This window comes from Chiloscyllium plagiosum, unplaced genomic scaffold (assembly GCF_037043375.1).
Source record: "Chiloscyllium plagiosum isolate Xiang-an unplaced genomic scaffold, Cpla_swu_hap1 HiC_scaffold_6, whole genome shotgun sequence".
In the NCBI taxonomy this organism is placed as follows: domain Eukaryota; kingdom Metazoa; phylum Chordata; class Chondrichthyes; order Orectolobiformes; family Hemiscylliidae; genus Chiloscyllium; species Chiloscyllium plagiosum.
The window spans coordinates 71,691,623-71,709,420 of record NW_028270144.1 but is presented as its reverse complement, the minus strand read 5'-3'; the positions used below and the strand labels follow the sequence as shown (position 1 = coordinate 71,709,420).

The window sequence follows — 17,798 nt, the reverse complement described above, 5'->3', positions numbered from 1 at the left end:
ATTACCATGTACAATATTTTATGCCCACAAGGTTTAACACATTGGTGACTAAGTTGAACAGCCTCCAAAAGTGGGCACAGGGAACTGCATGTGTGTTCATTTCAAAATAAGAGTTTTGATGTTGAAATTGAATACTTTTTCATATTCAGCTTCAGGTGTTTTTCAACGTAGTTAGAATTTAATTGAAGACAGGTGAAACTGCATTCTCCCCAAAATGGGATTTAACCCATTCTTAAGAAGGCACCTCCTGCAATATTACTGTGATTGATTTACAATTTTCATAACAATCATTTATTCATTTAGTGTCCCTGAGCGTGTTTGTTGATAAATTTACTATTTGGCTGTATATTGGGAGTTATTTTAGGGGTTCACATTCACACGAACTGGATGAGCACTATGGGAATTAATTAGCTTTTGGTTCCCAGTTTCCACTTCAACTGGAATTGCCTAATTCATTCAGCACAATAATTGAAACCAAGACCTTCTGACCTGGTGGTTCAATTATAGCTGAAAATGTATTGCTGGAAAAGCGCAGCAGGTCAGGCAGCATCCAAGGAGCAGGAGAATCGACATTTCGGGCATGAGCCCTTCTTCAGGAGGGCTTCAGGTACAATTATACACCACCTATAATAGTTCATCATTATGGGGTGTCTTATTCTGTATTGGATACTATTATTGCAGAAAAATATGAACTAAATTTAAAATACAATTTCTGCAGTGATTAGGAAAATACTGGTTATTGGTTAGAAAATGTTGATGGCACATGGGGTAAAGTTTCCAGTGGTAATCTGTATTCTATTGAATTTCAGCAATAATCTTTACTTCAGTGTTTTTGTACTATGTGTTAAATGATTAGGCGAAACCAAGTGGAAAAACAACTTTTGTAGGAGTACCATTACAAATACCAAGAGGCAAAATGCAACTAGGATTATTCCAATACAAAAGCAACATACTGTCAACACTTGAAATCTGAAATAAAATGGAAAATCCTGGAAGTATTCAGGAAGATAGTATCTATGGAGAGAGAAGCAGTTAACATTTAAGATCAATTACCATTTGTTGAAACTGGGAAACATTAAAACTAGAATAGGTGTTAAGCGAAAGGGAGGGAGTTGGGAAAAGAACAAGAGTGAAGGTTTGAAACAGAACAGAAGACTGAAGAGATTAAACAACAAAAGAATTGGAGGTGCAGAACCAAAGGGAGTGATAATGGGATCGACAAAGAAATAAAAAATATCAGTTGAGGAACTGCGAATGGACTATGAAGATCTACCGTCCAAAAGCAAAAACAAGAGGAACACAAGTCTAAAGCTGAACCCTGGAAAGTGAAGGAAAAGAAGACAAAACAGGGACTCAGTCTATAATATGAAATTGTTGAAGTCATTCAGTCCAGAAGGTTGTATAGTGCCTAATGGAAAGATGAGTGACTCTCTCAAGTCTACATTGAGCTTCTGTAAAACATTGCAGAAAGCCTCAGGTAAAGAGGTCAGCATCAGAGCAAAGTGAAGAATTAAAGATACAAAATCAGTTCTGAGGAAGGGTCACTGGACCTGAAACACTAACTCTGCTTTCTCTCTCAAGATGCTACTAGACATGCTGAGATTTTCCAGCAATTTCTATTTTTATTTTGTGATTTCCAGCGTTTGCAGTTTTTTTTGTTTAGTGGAAAATTTTAAATGTTGAGTGACTAGAAGCTCAGGCTCTTGCTTGCAGAGAAAATGATGAATTCTGCAAAGTGGTCCCCCATTTTCTGTTTGGCATCCATACTGCAAAACAGACTAGTGCAAATCAGTTCTGCCTTCATTTGATAATGCATAAACACTTTTAAAAAGGCATCACTGGATGACCACGAGGAGTAATATATCTAGCTTATTTTCCCTTTTATAACCTAAATGTTGCAATGTTATCTATCAGTATCTCACCTACTTTTTGTCTAAGATCAGCAGTCTCTGAACAGATCAGACTAAAATCAGCTCCTTCTCACTTATATGGCCTTATAACATAATATAACATAGAGTCATAGAGTCAAACAACACAGAAACAGACCCTTCGATACAACTGGTCCATGCTGAGCATAATCCCAAACTAAGCTAGTCCCACCTGCCTGCTCCTGGCCCATATCCCTCCAAACCTTTCCTATTCATGTAACTATCCAAATGTCTGTTAAACATTGTAATTGTACCTGCATCTACCACTTTCTCATTCTACACACGAACCACCCTCTGTATAAAAGATTTGCCTCTTATGTCTTTTTAAAATCTCTAATCTCTCATCTTAAAATGTGCCTCTTTGTCTTGAAATCCCCCATCCTAAGTAAAAGACTACCATTAAGTCTATCTATACCTCTTATTATTTTATGAACTTCTATCAGATCACCTCTCAACCTCCTACACTCCAATGGAAAAGTCCCAGCCTATCCAGCTTTTCTTTATAACGCAAACCTTCCATACCCAGCAACATTCTGGTAAATCTCTTCTGAACCTTCTCCAGCTTGGTAACATTCCTTCCTATAACTAGGTGACCAGAACTGGACACAGTACTCCAGAAGAGGCTTCACAAATGTCCTTTACAACCTCAGCATGACTTCCCAACTCCTATACTCAAAGAATTCAGCAATGAAGGCAAGTGTGCCAAACCACCTTTGTAATCACTCTGCCTATATGTGATACAAACTTCAAAGAATTATCTGCCTGTACCCTTGGGTCTCTTTGTGCTACAACAATACCCAAGGCCCTACTATTATTTGTTGTACCAAAATGCAATATCTCAAATTTTCCAAATTGAACTCCATTTGCCATTTTTCAGCCCATTGACCCATTTGATCAAGATCCCTTTGTAATCTTAGAAAACCTTCTACACTGTCCACAATGCCACTAAGTTTGGTTGACTATGATTTTTTTAGAACCTTTGTGTTTCTTTGGTATTTGACTTTTTCAAAGAGTACATCAAATTAAATCTCTTTCAATTGGAGTATAATAATAGTACATGGAGAAGTAAAGCACTGTGATGTCAGGTTAGGGCACAGGTCATGACTTTTCCTCTCAGGAACTGTCTGTTGTGGATTATGTTTATATTGCATGTTACATTTTTTGCTAATGAGGCACCCTCCTGATAATACTTTTAAGAATGGGGAAGTACTAGCCTTTACTCTTAGTTGGATTGCTGATACCATCTGATACTGAATTACTTAGAATCAGGAGGAAAATTCTAAAAATGGATGTAGTGCAAGAAGAATTTCAAGATATAAGAAGTGGCCAGTCAGTGTGACGTCCAATATTATTTATATGGCCACTCAGTGCTACAAAAAGTTTAACAACCTTCTCAAATCAGGCATGAAAAAACATCAACTACATTTTTCAAAATTGAACTCGACAATTATTTTCTCTTAACTGTGTTAAAGTGCCTAAATAACTTAGAGATGATACAAATAAGTGAGTGTAGTATTCTTTCCACTTCAATCTCCCACTGAATGTATTCCTATACCTACAAGCACATGTTAATTCTACCAAAAGCTTCCAATCATTTCAAATCTGAGCAGATTCTTTTTTATTCTCATTCAGGCTCTTTTCAAGGGAAGAGAAAAGAGAATAAAGCGAAAAAGAGCAAATAATGAGAAAGAGGAGAAAAAAAGAGATGAGAGCAAGAGGATACAGACAGAAAGCAAAAGAGGGTCATGGGGAAAATAGACAAAGGGAAATTACAACATGTCCAGTGCACAAGGGACATCAATGATAAATTGTAAGTCTTAAAATAAAATAAAGTATGTAAAAAAAAGTAATAAACTTTTAACGAATATAATAGTAAAGTTGGAAAGAATGAACAGAAAATGGATAAATGCATGAAAAATCAGGAAATAGTCCTGATTAATTACTGGAGTACATATGGTAACAATATATAAAGAAAGGAAATATGTTGAAAATACAATAAAAATTAAACAAAAAATCATCACCCTAATCCAAGCAAACCATATAAAATAAATAAATAATATTCAGACAGATTCAAATGTCATTGCAGGCTGGGAAAATGAAACATAAGGTGAAGACAGCTATGCGTCTTAAAATAGAATCGAGCTGAACCTGTCATGTTTCAAAAGTAATTGTTTGAGCAGATATGCTGTACCACATGAATGTTTTTTATTCCTATTACAAATGGAGAGAGGGTCATTGACCTGAATGCTATATGCCATGCATAATTATGGATATTAAAACTTTTTTCCCAAAATTTGGCTAAGTGTTAATTTCAGGGAGTCTCATGAAGGCTTTCCCTCTGTGAGCCCAAGCAACTTTTATCATGCAATTTTACGCTGCTCACTTCATTAAGTTTGGACCACAGAACCACTGTCATGCTATCTTGCACTCAACAACGAAGAATGTTCACTGTTTCTGGGACCTTCTGGCATTCACGTCCTGGGTACCGTACTTAAAACCCAGCTATATTATTTTTCAAAAGCTGCCAGCCTGGTCTGAAGTAGTCACCTGGAACCGTGCAGTGTGCTAGGTCTGAAGGCATGTGTAACAATGCCGCAAAATGGTTAGTGACCTGTTAGGCTCCACAAGAGTAAGTGACCCTCTCTTCTTTCTGCTACCACATATTCATTCCATCTACTCCTCAACAGGCTTATGGTTTATCACTCTTAATATGACATGCAGCATCTTCCCTCAATGGCTCTCTGCCACTCTACCCACCCTATACTATTAATTCTTCTTGCCCTCTGAACTTCCTATTCACTCTTTTGGGACAAGCCATCAGTTTTCCTGACTGATGACCCACCAGCCCCCTAACTGAATAGGCTTTGACAGTTCTTTGCTGCCAAACATGACATGCTGTCTGACTATCCACTTGCACAAAGTGGCAACTTTGAATTGTAAGCTGTTGGTGAGCCCAAAAGTGCAGTATTGAAGTGCTGAACTGTAATAATTCCAAATGTGTCATGATGATGTGTTAAGGCTGGTGTTTGGCCCCATGAAGACAGGATGCAGGTGGCCACTGCCCATGTTGCCCATGTTGGGAAAATTGATGAAGATAGAGGTCTGGTGAAGTGCTGCAGCCACCAGCTACCTACTCTGACTTCCATGTTGGGAATCAGCGCTGTCTAGTTTCTCTTCACTGCCAGGGAAAATAGTAACCCGCATATAAATGAGGCGCTAGGATAGGCAATGATGAGACATTAATGCATGTGAATTAGCCCATCACCGCTCAGGGGCAAGATTCTCATCCAGTTGTTCAAAGTTTGCCTGGAAAATCAGACTTTTTTCTCAACATCAAGAATTTAATTTTTCCATTCTTGCCATATTTCCCCAACTGACTTGCTATTCCCCATGTTGTTCAGGGGCTGGGAAAATTCAGCCGATCGTTCTTTACAATTAGATTAGATTACATTACATTACAGTGTGGAAGCAGGCCCTTCGGCCCAACAAGTCCACACCGACCCGCCGAAGCGAAACCCACCCATACCCCTACATTTACCCCTTACCTAACACTACGGGCAATTTAGTATGGCCAATTCACCTGACCCTGCACATCTTTTGGACTGTGGGAGGAAACCGGAGCACCCGGAGGAAACCCACGCAGACACGGGGAGAACGTGCAAACTCCACACAGTCAGTCGCCTGAGGCGGGAATTGAACCCGGGTCTCAGGCGCTGTGAGGCAGCAGTGCTAACCACTGTGCCACCGTGCCGCCCAATCTATTGTATGTACTATAAATTACCACATGATGTAATTTGTTATAGATGCCAAGTGTCTGAAAAGATCAAGGGTTATGGGGAGAGGGCAGGAGAATGGAGTTGAGAAACATATGATACTGGAGCAGACGTAACGGGCTGAATTGCCTAATCCTGCTTCTATATTTTATGGTAAATTTAAATCCAACAAAAATTCTAAGGTATCTACATTTGCATATGCACTGAAGCATCTACCATACTAATCCATATAAAATTAGAATACCATGCAATTGGTGGTCAGAAGTTAGAGTCCTGTCTTTATAAAACTTTCTGCCTGAAGGTTGCTGAATATTACAGATGGAGTAGTGGTAAAATAGCAAAATATTCACTGTCGCAAAGCTCCACAAGAGCAAACATCTGTGTTTTATATTAGTTTGCAAGAATATCTGTGACTGAAAGTCTGGCACAGACAACCGTAACAGGAGTATAGGCATGTCTGGTCATGCCAGTCATCTAATGAACATATATGCCTAATTTACATTTTGACTGATATTACAAAGATCTCCTATGGCTGTCTAAATTGATTGAGGCTGAATTTTAAAATCAGCTAAACATCAATTTCAGGGAGTTTCATGAAGAGTTTCTCTCAATGAATTTTAGCAAGTAATCTCAAGCAATTTTATACTGCTCATCTCATATGCACCACACAATGATAGCAATGCGCTCGCACCAATGTGTGTTTAGCAATGGTGCAAGTACCACTGAATCATAGAATCCTTACAATGTAGAAACAGACCCTTCAGCCCAATAAGTCCACACTGACCCTGTGAAAAGTAACCCACCCAGGCCCATTCACCCCCTCCCACCCCAATTATCCTATATTTACCCCTAATTATTGCACCTAACCTACACATCCCTGAACACTATGGGGAATTTGGCATGGCCAATTTACCCCACATCTTCGGATTGTGGGAGGAAACCAGAGCACCAGGAGGAAACCCACACAGACAAGGGGAGAATGTGCAAACTCCACACAGTCGCCCAAGGCTGGAATCGACCCCGGTTCCCTGGCGCTGTGAGGCAGCAGTGCTAACCACTGAGCCACCATGCTGCCCCGGGTCCTAATCTCTTTCTGTTTTTTTTTTCCTTTAATATACTTGAAGAATTGTTTTGAATTCACCCTAATCTTCTTAACCAAGGCTATCTTGTGCCCCCTTTTTGCCCTCCTGACTTCCTTCTTCAGTAAGTACCTGTATCCACTTTATATCTCCAGAGGTTCTCTTGATCCCAGCTGCCTGTACCTGAGCCATACCATCTCCATTTTATTTGGGGTAATTTTCCAAAATTTGCTGGACTCTGGAGCATTTGGACCTTCCAGAATTCCAGGCACTGGTACCATATTAAAAGCCCAGCCAGGAGTTGCCCTCCACAGTACAAATAGTAGGAGGGGAATGAAAAAGGAAAAAAACTTCTGAGGTCATATAGATAGTAGAGGTGACACTTCACTACAAGTACAAATCAAATTCATAAATTTTATGTCATCATCACCTGTTTGATCAATTGTCATTGTACCTGCAACTACAAGAAACATAGAACATTACAGCGCAATACAGGGCATTCGGCCCTCGACATTGCACCGACCTATGGAAACAATCTGAGGCCCATCAATCCCGCAATATTCCATTTTCATCCATATGTTTATCCAATGACAATTTAAATGCCTTTAAAGTTGGCAAGTCTACTGTTGCAGACAGTGCATTCCACACCCCTATTACTCTCTGAGTAAAGAAACTACTCAGGTTATCTGTGTTTAATACCATACCAATTTAGAACTTTGCCGAAGGGAGTGCTAATCTCTCCCTAATGCCCAGCACAGCATAACATCTCGTCCTTGTTTAGAGTGCATGCATCGTATGCAGGAAAGCTATCAATCAGTTGAACACATTCACTTTTATTCAACAGCAAAACAGCAAAAACAGGAAAAGAGAAAGAAAACCACAAGAAGAACATTTAAGTTGATTCTTGGAACTGAAAGAGACCACATGTCTTTTCAGTAATACCAGATTTACAGCCATTGAATGGTCAGACCATCCAGCTAATATCAATTGCAACCAAGTAAATTAACCCCTGTATGAGGGCCCTTTGTGGCACAGTGGCAGTGACCCGGCCCTGGACCAAAAGGCCCAGGTTCAAGTCCCAACTGCTTCAGAGGTGTGTAATAAAATCTCCAAACAGTCTGATTAGAATATTAGGTTAAGTAAAGAAAAGTAAAATAAATTTTAAAAGACCTGTCCGACTTGTGGCACCCAACTATAAATCATAAGAAACAGGAACAGGAGTAGGCCATTCAGCCTCTCTAACCTACTTCACAATTCAATAGGGTCATGCCTGATTTGACATTCCTTACATTCACTTTCCTGCCCTTTCCCCATAACCCTTGATTCCCTACTGATCAAGGATCTATCTATCTTAGTCTTAAATATACCCAAAGACTCTGTCCCTTCAGCATTCTGTGGCAAAGAGCTCCAAAAGCTCCTCTGAGATAAGAAATTCCTCCTCATCTCAGTCTTAAATTGGCGCTCCTTTATTCTGAGGCTATGCTGTCTGGTCCTAGACTCTCCCATGAAGGAAAACACAAGTCCTAACTTGCTTAGACAATGCTAATAAGATATTCCCTCTTTACTGGAGATCATCCTAGTGAACTTTCTCTGATCTGCCTCCAATGTGATGATATCGTTCCATAAATAAGGGAAGCAAAACTACTCATAGTACTCCAGACGTGGTCTCACCATCACCTTATCTTGAAATAAGGGCCATTGAGTCTGTTCTGCCCTTCAGTTAGATAAGATAATCCTCAACTCCACTTTCCTGCCTTTTCCCCATAACCCTGAATAAACATCTATCTATCTCTTCCTTGAATATACTTAATAACACAGTTATTATTATAAGTCTCCAATATTAATAAAAAATAGATTCATTACCATCTAAGTGAAGCAATTCTTCCTCATCTTTGTCCTAAATGAATGATCCTTCACTCTGAGTTTATGGCCTCTGGTTCTAAACTCTCCAAAAAGGGGAAACAATGTCTCTGCATCAACCTTGTCAAGTGTCCTAAGAGCCTTAGACGTTTCAATAAGTTCACCTCTCATTTTGCTAAACTCCATTGAATACAAGCTCAATCTACTCAACCTCTGTTCATAAGAAAACCCTTTTTGCTGGACTACCACCAATGCTAGTTTATCCTGCCTTAGATAAGAGGGCCAAAACTGTTTACAGTATTCTTGGTGTGGTCTAACTAGAACCTTGCATAGTTTTAGCAAGATTTTCTTTTTCTTTATTCCAGTCACCCTGAAATAATAAATTTGGACACTAGCTTCGTGATTTATGCACATAATCTCTAAAATCCATCTGTGCTGCAGCTTTCTGAAGTCTTTCTCCATTTAAACAATATTCAGCTCATCTATTATTCCTGTCAAAGTGTATAACCTCACATCTTCCCACGATATACTTTGCCAAGGTTTTGCTCACCCACCTAACGTGTCTAGATCCTTTTGCAGACATTTTGTATCCTCACCACTTGCCTTCTAATCTATTTTTGTGTGTCAATCACAAACTTAGCAATAGTACATTCATTTCCTTCATCCAAGCCCTTAATATATATTGTCAATAATAGTGGTCCCCGCATTGATCCCTGTGGCAGTCCACTAGTTACAGGTTGCCATCCTGAAGATGTTCTCCTTTTCCCAACTTTGCCTTAGTTAGTTAGCTATTCCTCATTCTTTGTTAAAACACCATATCCAACACGATGGTCTCTTACCTTATTAAGTAGCTTTACGTGCAATATTTTGTCAAGCACCTTTTGGAGATCTAAATATATCATATCCACTGCTTATCTTTTATCTATCCTGCATGATAGTATCCTTTCACTATCCTTTTAAATAGACTAACATTTTATCAATGGCATATATTAAGCTAACTAATGGATTTGTCAAGCACGATTTCCTCTTCATGAAGTCATGTTGACTCTGCTTGATCATATTTCTAAATGCTCTGGTATTACATCCTTTTAAATAGGAGAAAGTGAGGACTGCAGATGCTGGAGATCAGAGCTGAAAATGTGTTGCTGGAAAAGCGCAGCAGGTCAGGCAGCATCCAAGGAGCAGGAGAATCGATGTTTCGGGCATGAGCCCTTTTTCAGGAATGAAGGGCTCATGCCCGAAACGTCGATTCTCCTGCTCCTTGGATGCTGCCTGATCTGCTGCACTTTTCCAGCAACACATTTTTAGTATCCTTTTAAATAGACTACCATTTTATCAATGGCATATATTAAGCTAACTGGCTTATAGTTACCCTTTTTTTGTGTTGTTCCTGCTTTGAATAATTACTTTTTTTTTCAACCCTCAGCAACCTTTCCAAAATCTAATGATTTCTGAAGGATTGTTACCAGTGCATCCACTATCTCTGTAGCTGCTTCCTTTAATATCCTAGGATGAAACGCATCAGGTCCAGAGGGCTTATCAACCTTTTTGGTCTCAAGTTTCCCTAGTACTTTGCCCTCTAGTGATAGTTATTGCATTTATTTTTCCCTCCTTTACACCTTGATTGTTTAGCATTTTTAGAATGCTGGAAGTGTCTTCGACAGTGAAGATTGATGCCAAGTATGTATTCTACTTGTCTGTCTGGAGATACCAGAGATTGAACCTGGGACCTCAGACATGTGAAGCATATGCTCTATCACTGAGCTACATCCCTCCTAATTATATTATCCTGAGTCTCTGGATTATTAGTCCAGTGACATTACAACTATAGCTTAATCCCTACCTCCCACAATCCCACACTCTGTCTGGAATATATTCTGAAGCACCCCACGAGCAAGTTAAATGCTAGTACCATATATTCGGTAGGCCTATCATCTGTTCCATGATGGCACTAGTCAAAAAATAGGCTGCATTGTACCGATGTCTATCCTCAGTCTGGAGATTCCATAATGGAGTCATCAGCCATGGTTGCAGAGGGTAGCTCTTATTTCCCAGTACTTATCATCCTTGTAAGGAATCCAACTCCTGAAATGAAGCATGGACGTAAGAGTTCTCATGGATATAGGCATCATGACAGTTCCCATTGTATTTGGTGCAGACTTCACAGATGCTGAGAATTGTCAAGTTTCTATCATAGTAGAATAGGAAATTGCATTTCAATGAGACAATCTTAATAACATGAAGAGGCATGCAAATAGGCCTCCTCCCACTCACAGTCAAAGTTCTCATCTCACTGTTCAAAATGATTACAGAATTCAACTATTTTTCTTTGACTTCAAGAATCTCATTTTTCTAAACTGATCATATTTTTCTGACCCTCTCACCATTACCAAGTTGTTTAGGGGCTAGGAAAATAAAGCTTCTGTTATCATAAAGTTTGAACATGGTGGCACATTCAAAGCTATTGGGAGAGTTGCAGAAATAAATGACTATGCTGTAGATCCTCTTTCAATTAGGGACACAGATCCCCTATTGCCTCTTTAGTAATAGGCATTTTTGTAATACCCATCGCCTCTCATGGATCCTCAGAGTGAACTAGTTGTACGTTCTTTGGGAGTGGGTACTATTTAGTGGAGTGCTTCCTCATTAGATGTTCCTCATTCTACCTTTCTTCAGTCTTCTCCAAATCCATATTGGTGCAAAAAAGTGGCGGATGGAGTTCAACAAAGGAAAGATTTGAGATTGTTCACTTTGGACCAAAATAGATATATGTATTATTTACATTTTAAAATTCTAGGAACACTGAAAGACCAAACAGATGCTCATACACACAGAAAAGTAAAATGTTGAGGTAGGTGTAAAAAAAAACAGAAAGGATAATATTACATTAGACATTATAACTAGATAGCTAAAATATAAAAAGAGGAAACTTTTTGGCAGCTTCGTAAATCCCTGGTTTATATCACATTTTAAATACAAGATGCAGTTATCACATAATGGTGACAGCACAGGATTCTGCCATGTCAATATCAGCTGTCTGCAAATGCAGCACCACTAATTCCACCTCCCCACCTTTATTCTAAAACCCTGCAAACCTTTTCTCTTATTATGCTAATCTAATTCCCTTTTGAAAACCACAGTTGTATCTGCCTCCACAACATTCACAGACAATGCATTTCTGATCTTAACCACTCTCTACATGAAAAAAACTTTCCTTGTGTTGTTGCTTTTTTCTTTTCCTAACATGTTAAATCAGTGCCCCGTCTGCTAACAAAAATAATTTCACTCTGCCTTCCTCGGTTCCATATTTTTGAATATCCCTATCAGACTTTTTCTCAATCATGTCTTTGCTAAATAAGGACAATAAGCCTATTTTCTCCAAGATATTCATATAACAGAAGTTCTGCATCATTGGAACCATTCCCATAAATCTTTTCTGCACCCACTAGAACTGCTTCACATTCCCCTTAAAGTGTGGAGCTGAGAATTGGACACGAAATTCCTCTTGAAGTTGAACCAATGTTTTAAAAAGTTCCAGAATTCATTTTACAATATATGTTTTATTTTATGTCACCAGTCCCAATTCTTATTTTTAAAATATATCACTTCATTCTTCTCTACGTTATCTTTCATTCACATTTCTGCCCATTACACTAGCCTATCTTTGTCCTCATGAAGCTTGTTACAGCCTCCACACAGTTTAAAATATTTCTACCTTTTACAACATTTGCAAACTTTGAAATAGTGTCTTGCGCACTCAAGTCTAGGTTACTAATATGAAAAGTAATAATTGTAGTATTCACTCCTTGGGAACCCACAGTAACTCTTCTCCCAGTCTGAAAAACAACAACTTATCGTCATTTTAATTAAAGTGAAGGTAGTTTGTTTTGATAAAGGACAATGCTGCTCCAACCAATTACTTTTAAGATTCTAAAACCATTAATCAATACTGCTATTAATTTTGTATGTTTTAGGAAATACAAACCTTGCTTGAGTGATATCTGCTCATAGTCAAACATTTGGAACCCTGATAGCAATCAGGTGAATCTGCACTGTACTCTTTTGGAAACTTTCTTAATCCTGTCTGGAGCTATGATCCGTACCTCAGTCTACTGTTCCCAGATGCCATAGAGATCTGGAGGACAATTGTAAAATTCCAGACTGCCTGCCACATCAGGCCTTAAAAATCTACTAACTGTTTGACTCAGCTACCAGTCATTTTTAGGTAAGTAGTTGCACATATTGCCTTTCCCCACATCAACGTCACCACCATCATTGCCACCACCACCAATCCTGTCACCAGGGAAATGGCCTACGGCAGTGACAGCAAAGCTAGCTGGCAGTGTTTTATTCTGGACCCACCCATCTCCATACCTGCACTTATCTGTGCCTGCAAATTCATTCCAATGCCTAAATTTGTAACAGGATGTGAAAATTAAATATTTCAAGTTGACTGTGGTTAACTTCAGTCCTGAGTTTTCTCTTCTTCACTAGGCTTCCATTGGACTCTTAGAAGTAAAAAATATATCCAGGACAAATTGCTAGATAATTACAATTATAATAGTTAGACCTGCTTTACAGAACACGTGGCTTCTTAAATTTGATTTTATTTCATGCCTAAACTTGCTACCTTAAAGTGACATAACCATTGTAATGAAAATATAAATGATTGCACTAGCAATTTGCTTGTAAATAAGTTCACAACTAATTGCTGTATTAACTACAAATTATATGTTTAATTTGCCATTTCACCACAATGACAGCTTCACAGTCACCAGTAAGCCAGGAAAATTTATAAGATGGTTCTGATGATACTGGTGATACAGAATAGTAAAAATATGGTTTTGGCTAATGTTCCCAACAATTGAACAGCCTCCACTGTAACTTATACGGAGAATATTTTCTGTTAAAGACTGAGAGCCATATAAAGACATATCTTTGTCAGGCTGAAAGATGGAAGAATTTACACACATATAAAGGATAGCAATCTAATCTTGCTAATTCCAAGCAATGAGGCTGCAACTCAATGTATTTTCAGGGTGTCTGTAGTTCAAATCTTCCAGTAAATTTGGGTGGAAATTATTCTCACCTGTTTAACACTCCTGTAGTAATTGCAATGAGGTCATCCATGTGGACCCCAAAGATTATGAGTTCCCTGTATGGGGCTGTTAATATGGTCCAGTCAGGTAGCCCTGGCTGACAGATATAAACAGGAATGTCAGAATCATAGGGTCAGAGATGTTCAGCACAGAAACAGATCCTTCGGTACAACTCGTCCATGCCAACCACATATCCTAAATTAATCTAGTCCCATTTGCCATCACTTGACCCATATCCCTCTAAACTCTTCCTATTTACATACTTATCCAGATGCCTTTTAAATGTCATAATTGTACCAGCCTCCACCACTTCCTTGGGGAGCATATTCCATACACACACCACCCTCTGGGTCCCTTTTAAATCTTTCCCCTCTCACCTTAAACCTACACCCTCTAATTCTGCAATCCCCCACCCCAGGAAAAAGACCTTGTCTATTCACTCTATACATATCACTCATGATTTTATAAACTTCTATAAGGTCACCCTCAGCCTCTGAAGCTCCACAGAAAACAGCCCCAGCCTGTTCTGTTCACTCTGATAGCTGGCACTGAGGAAGCTGGGTAAAAACAATGACTGCAGATGCTGGAAACCAGATTCTGGATTAGTGGTGCTGGAAGAGCACAGCAGTTCAGGCAGCATCCAAGGAGCTTAGAAATTGACGTTTCGGGCAAAAGCCCTTTATCAGGAATAAAGACAGTGAGCCTGAAGCGTGGAGAGATAAGCTAGAGGAGGGTGGGGGTGGGGAGAAAGAAGCATAGAGTACAATGGGTGAGTGGGGGAGGGGATGAAGGTGAGAGGTCAGGGAGGAGAGGGTGGAGTGGATAGGTGGAAAAGGAGATAGGCAGGTAGGACAAGTCCGGACAAGTCATGGGGACAGTGCTGAGCTGGAAGTTTGGAACTAGGGTGAAGTGGGGGAAGGGAAAATGAGGAAACTGTTGAAGTCCACATTGATGCTCTGGGGTTGAAGTGTTCCGAGGCGGAAGATGAGGCGTTCTTCCTCCAGGCGTCTGGTGGTGCTGTGCTCTTCCAGCACCACTAATCCAGAAACTGAGGAAGCTAGGCCAGTGTCAAGTACTATGCATGTGTAAATAAAGGTGACAGGATACTGGCCTCTATGGAGTTATTTAAATTCCATTGTCACAAATTTCTATATTCTTAGGATGACCTTAATTATTTTAGTGATAGCCAATGATGTTGCAGCCTGAATTTCCTGGTTTTACATCCTATTGAACCAAGAGTTATTTATAATGAATCATTTATAATCAAAAATGCGGGATTTGTGGTACAGTGCTAATATCTCTACCTATGGATCAAAAAGCCTGGGTGTAATTTCCACCTGCTCCAGAGATGTGTGACAATATCTTTCAACAGGTTGAACAGAAAAATATCTAGAATGAAAAATATAAGGTTCAGAAGTTGGCAGGCTCCATTACCCATGAATTAATAACAGAGATAGATTATGATTTATTCTCCATTTATATCATTCTCATTTGATCAAGGAAAATGTTCCGGCCTTCCTCACCCTCATCCTTAATCCATACAGTGTATTTATTTAAAAAGGAAGGTTATTAAAAGATATTAGCTAAAAGCCAGGGCCTACTAGTTAGCTGAGTTCAGAAGAGAAGCCATCTGAGCAGGAAGACAGATTTTAATTTTTAGAAGTCTCCAGACTGTGGAAGTTGAGTTTACAGAAGTCTCCAGCCTTGGGTGTTGGTAAAAATCTCTGTTCAAATTTGAAGGAAATACCCAGGCTATTAGAGCTGGAAAGAATTATCCAGGCCATCAGACCTAGAAAGAAATCTTAAGTTGCTTCAGCTATCCAAGGACAAGGACTGGAAAGTGTAATTTGAGTAATAAATTTAAATATTAAGCTAGGAGTGATACTTCACTGGGATTCAGTGACTGTAAAGGATATTGTTGAGAAAAGGGCTGAAACTGTCTTTTTCGTATTTATGTTAGGATTTTTCGAATTTGTCTTTTTTTAAATAAATGTAGATTTTTATATAGATTTGATACTTCGATTTTATTTAGATTTTTTTTCTTTTGCGCAATAAACCTGTGTTCTTTTGTTAAAATAACACTGACAGCCTCAAGTGAATAAATTCAGTCATTGGCCACTGTCGTATGAACCATAAGACCAAGTTTCAATCAGAGATCTAATTTGGCTACTAATGCCATCAGATGGGACCAGATCACAGGCAGTAGTAAACTTGAACCAGAAACACAGTTGACTGCTTGATAGGCAAAAAGTATATATTTGCCTCTTCCTTCCATTGTGATTTGTGAATTTTGGACATATCATTGTAGTCAATTCTCTAAAAGCCCCTGGTTTCCCATGGGGGAATAGAGCAGTGTAGCAGCCAGAACGCCCAAAAGAACATGTTTCCTTTTAGTCTGAATGAATTTAACAAGTCTGTTAAAAAGTGCAGCAATGGTGTAATTATTCACCTGTTCCACGTAAGTGTAGTTGTGCCATCCCACTGATGTTGCCAGGTCTCTGGGCTCAATGCTCCAGAGCATTGACAGAAGCAATGGTATATAGACTGACTTTTGATGGCCCAGAATTTCAAAGGCTTTTGGTACTAATCTGTTTTCTGTATCAACGGTTCTATACTTAAAAGTACAAAACAGTAGGCTAATTAACAAAAAAGTACCTCTCTTATGATAGTCAACCAGCTTCAAACTTTGAATATACTTTCTCAAAATGTTTCCTTGACAATCACCAACAAACTGTCCAGTGTTCTAGTCAAGTTACAATCTGAACACTGTGCCCAGTTCAGATGCTAAGGTTCACATTGCAGTATAGGAGGGAGTCCAAGAAAGAAACTCAAGGCTTCATAATGTTAAAGATTGGATATATGCAAAAAGATGGAAGAAACGTAGATGACATTTGAAAGGTGATCTTACTGAGATATCAAGAACCTTTTAAGAACATTGAAAATGTAAATCTGTCATTCTATATGAACCAAAGGGAAAAGTTAGGTGCGATGGACCAGATCAACCCCCCCCCTCAAAACATATCAAGGAAATGGCCTGGACTCTATTTTTTACCTTATTTAAAGGCAATTGTAAGGTGCTGCGTTCCAGATGTGATTCGATGGGTCAAACTACTCGACTTGAAGGAAAGTGGTGCACGTGTGGAATGAACTGCCAGAGCAATTGCTGGATGCAGGTATAGTTACGATGTTTAAAAGACCTTTGGATAAGTTCACGAATAGAAATGGTTTAGAAGGATATGGGCCAAGGGTAGGAAGGTGGGATTGGTTTAGTTTGGGAACATGTTCAGCATAGACTGGTTGGACTGAAAGGTCTGTTTCCACGTTGTATGACACTATGACTCTATTCTTACACCACTGTAAAAATACAAACAAAAAAGAAGAATTAGCATAACTTTAACTCTGTTGAAATACTTAACAAAATAATATATTATGTAACTGCAATCATTAACTGTTCCTAATAGCAGCATCCAATAAACACTCCCTTGGCAAAGGCAAATTCAGCAAACAGATTTCCTTTCCTTGCTATCTCTTCCAGTCCAAGTGAAAGAACAGCGAACGAATGAATCCAACAGCAGTGAGAGAACGCGAGCTTTTGCAGTAGCGGAGAGAGAGAGCTGTATCTAGCAGCTTCAACTCTAAAACCCCAACTTCAACAACTAAAAGCAAAATTAGAGTATGCATGGTAGTGTATGAGATGAGCTTGATCAAATCTGTATGAGCCTGACTCCACCTACTCATGCCCCTTTTGTCTAAGTTTTTTAAAAAATCCCAAAGCTTTACTCTGCTTTCCATGGAGTAGACTCCTTGGCACTAGGATTATAATACCCCCCTTCAAGAGAACCAGGACAGACAAGTCCCTCTTCAAAGAACATATTGTCACAAAGAAACAATTCAAAAATTCAAACAAATAGAAAATAAATACATGACAAAAACCCCAAAATTCTTCCTTAGGTAAAGAATGATCAATACATGGAATAGATTTTCAGAATGGGACAATCCTGATATTATTTATGAAAATATTTGATATTACATTGGATTATTTTATAATCTCTCTACCAA

At 38.9% G+C, this 17,798-nt stretch overlaps 1 long non-coding RNA gene across 1 annotated transcript in view; it reads left to right on the top strand.

The window, feature by feature from the left end:
- The window catches only part of LOC148149785 (uncharacterized), a 57,009-nt gene that overhangs the window by 415 nt on the left and 38,796 nt on the right, over nucleotides 1-17,798 (top strand). Inside the window, exon 2 of the long non-coding RNA XR_015757431.1 lies at nucleotides 3,561-3,738. This is a non-coding gene — a long non-coding RNA (uncharacterized LOC148149785). The remainder of the gene's footprint in view (nucleotides 1-3,560; nucleotides 3,739-17,798) is intronic.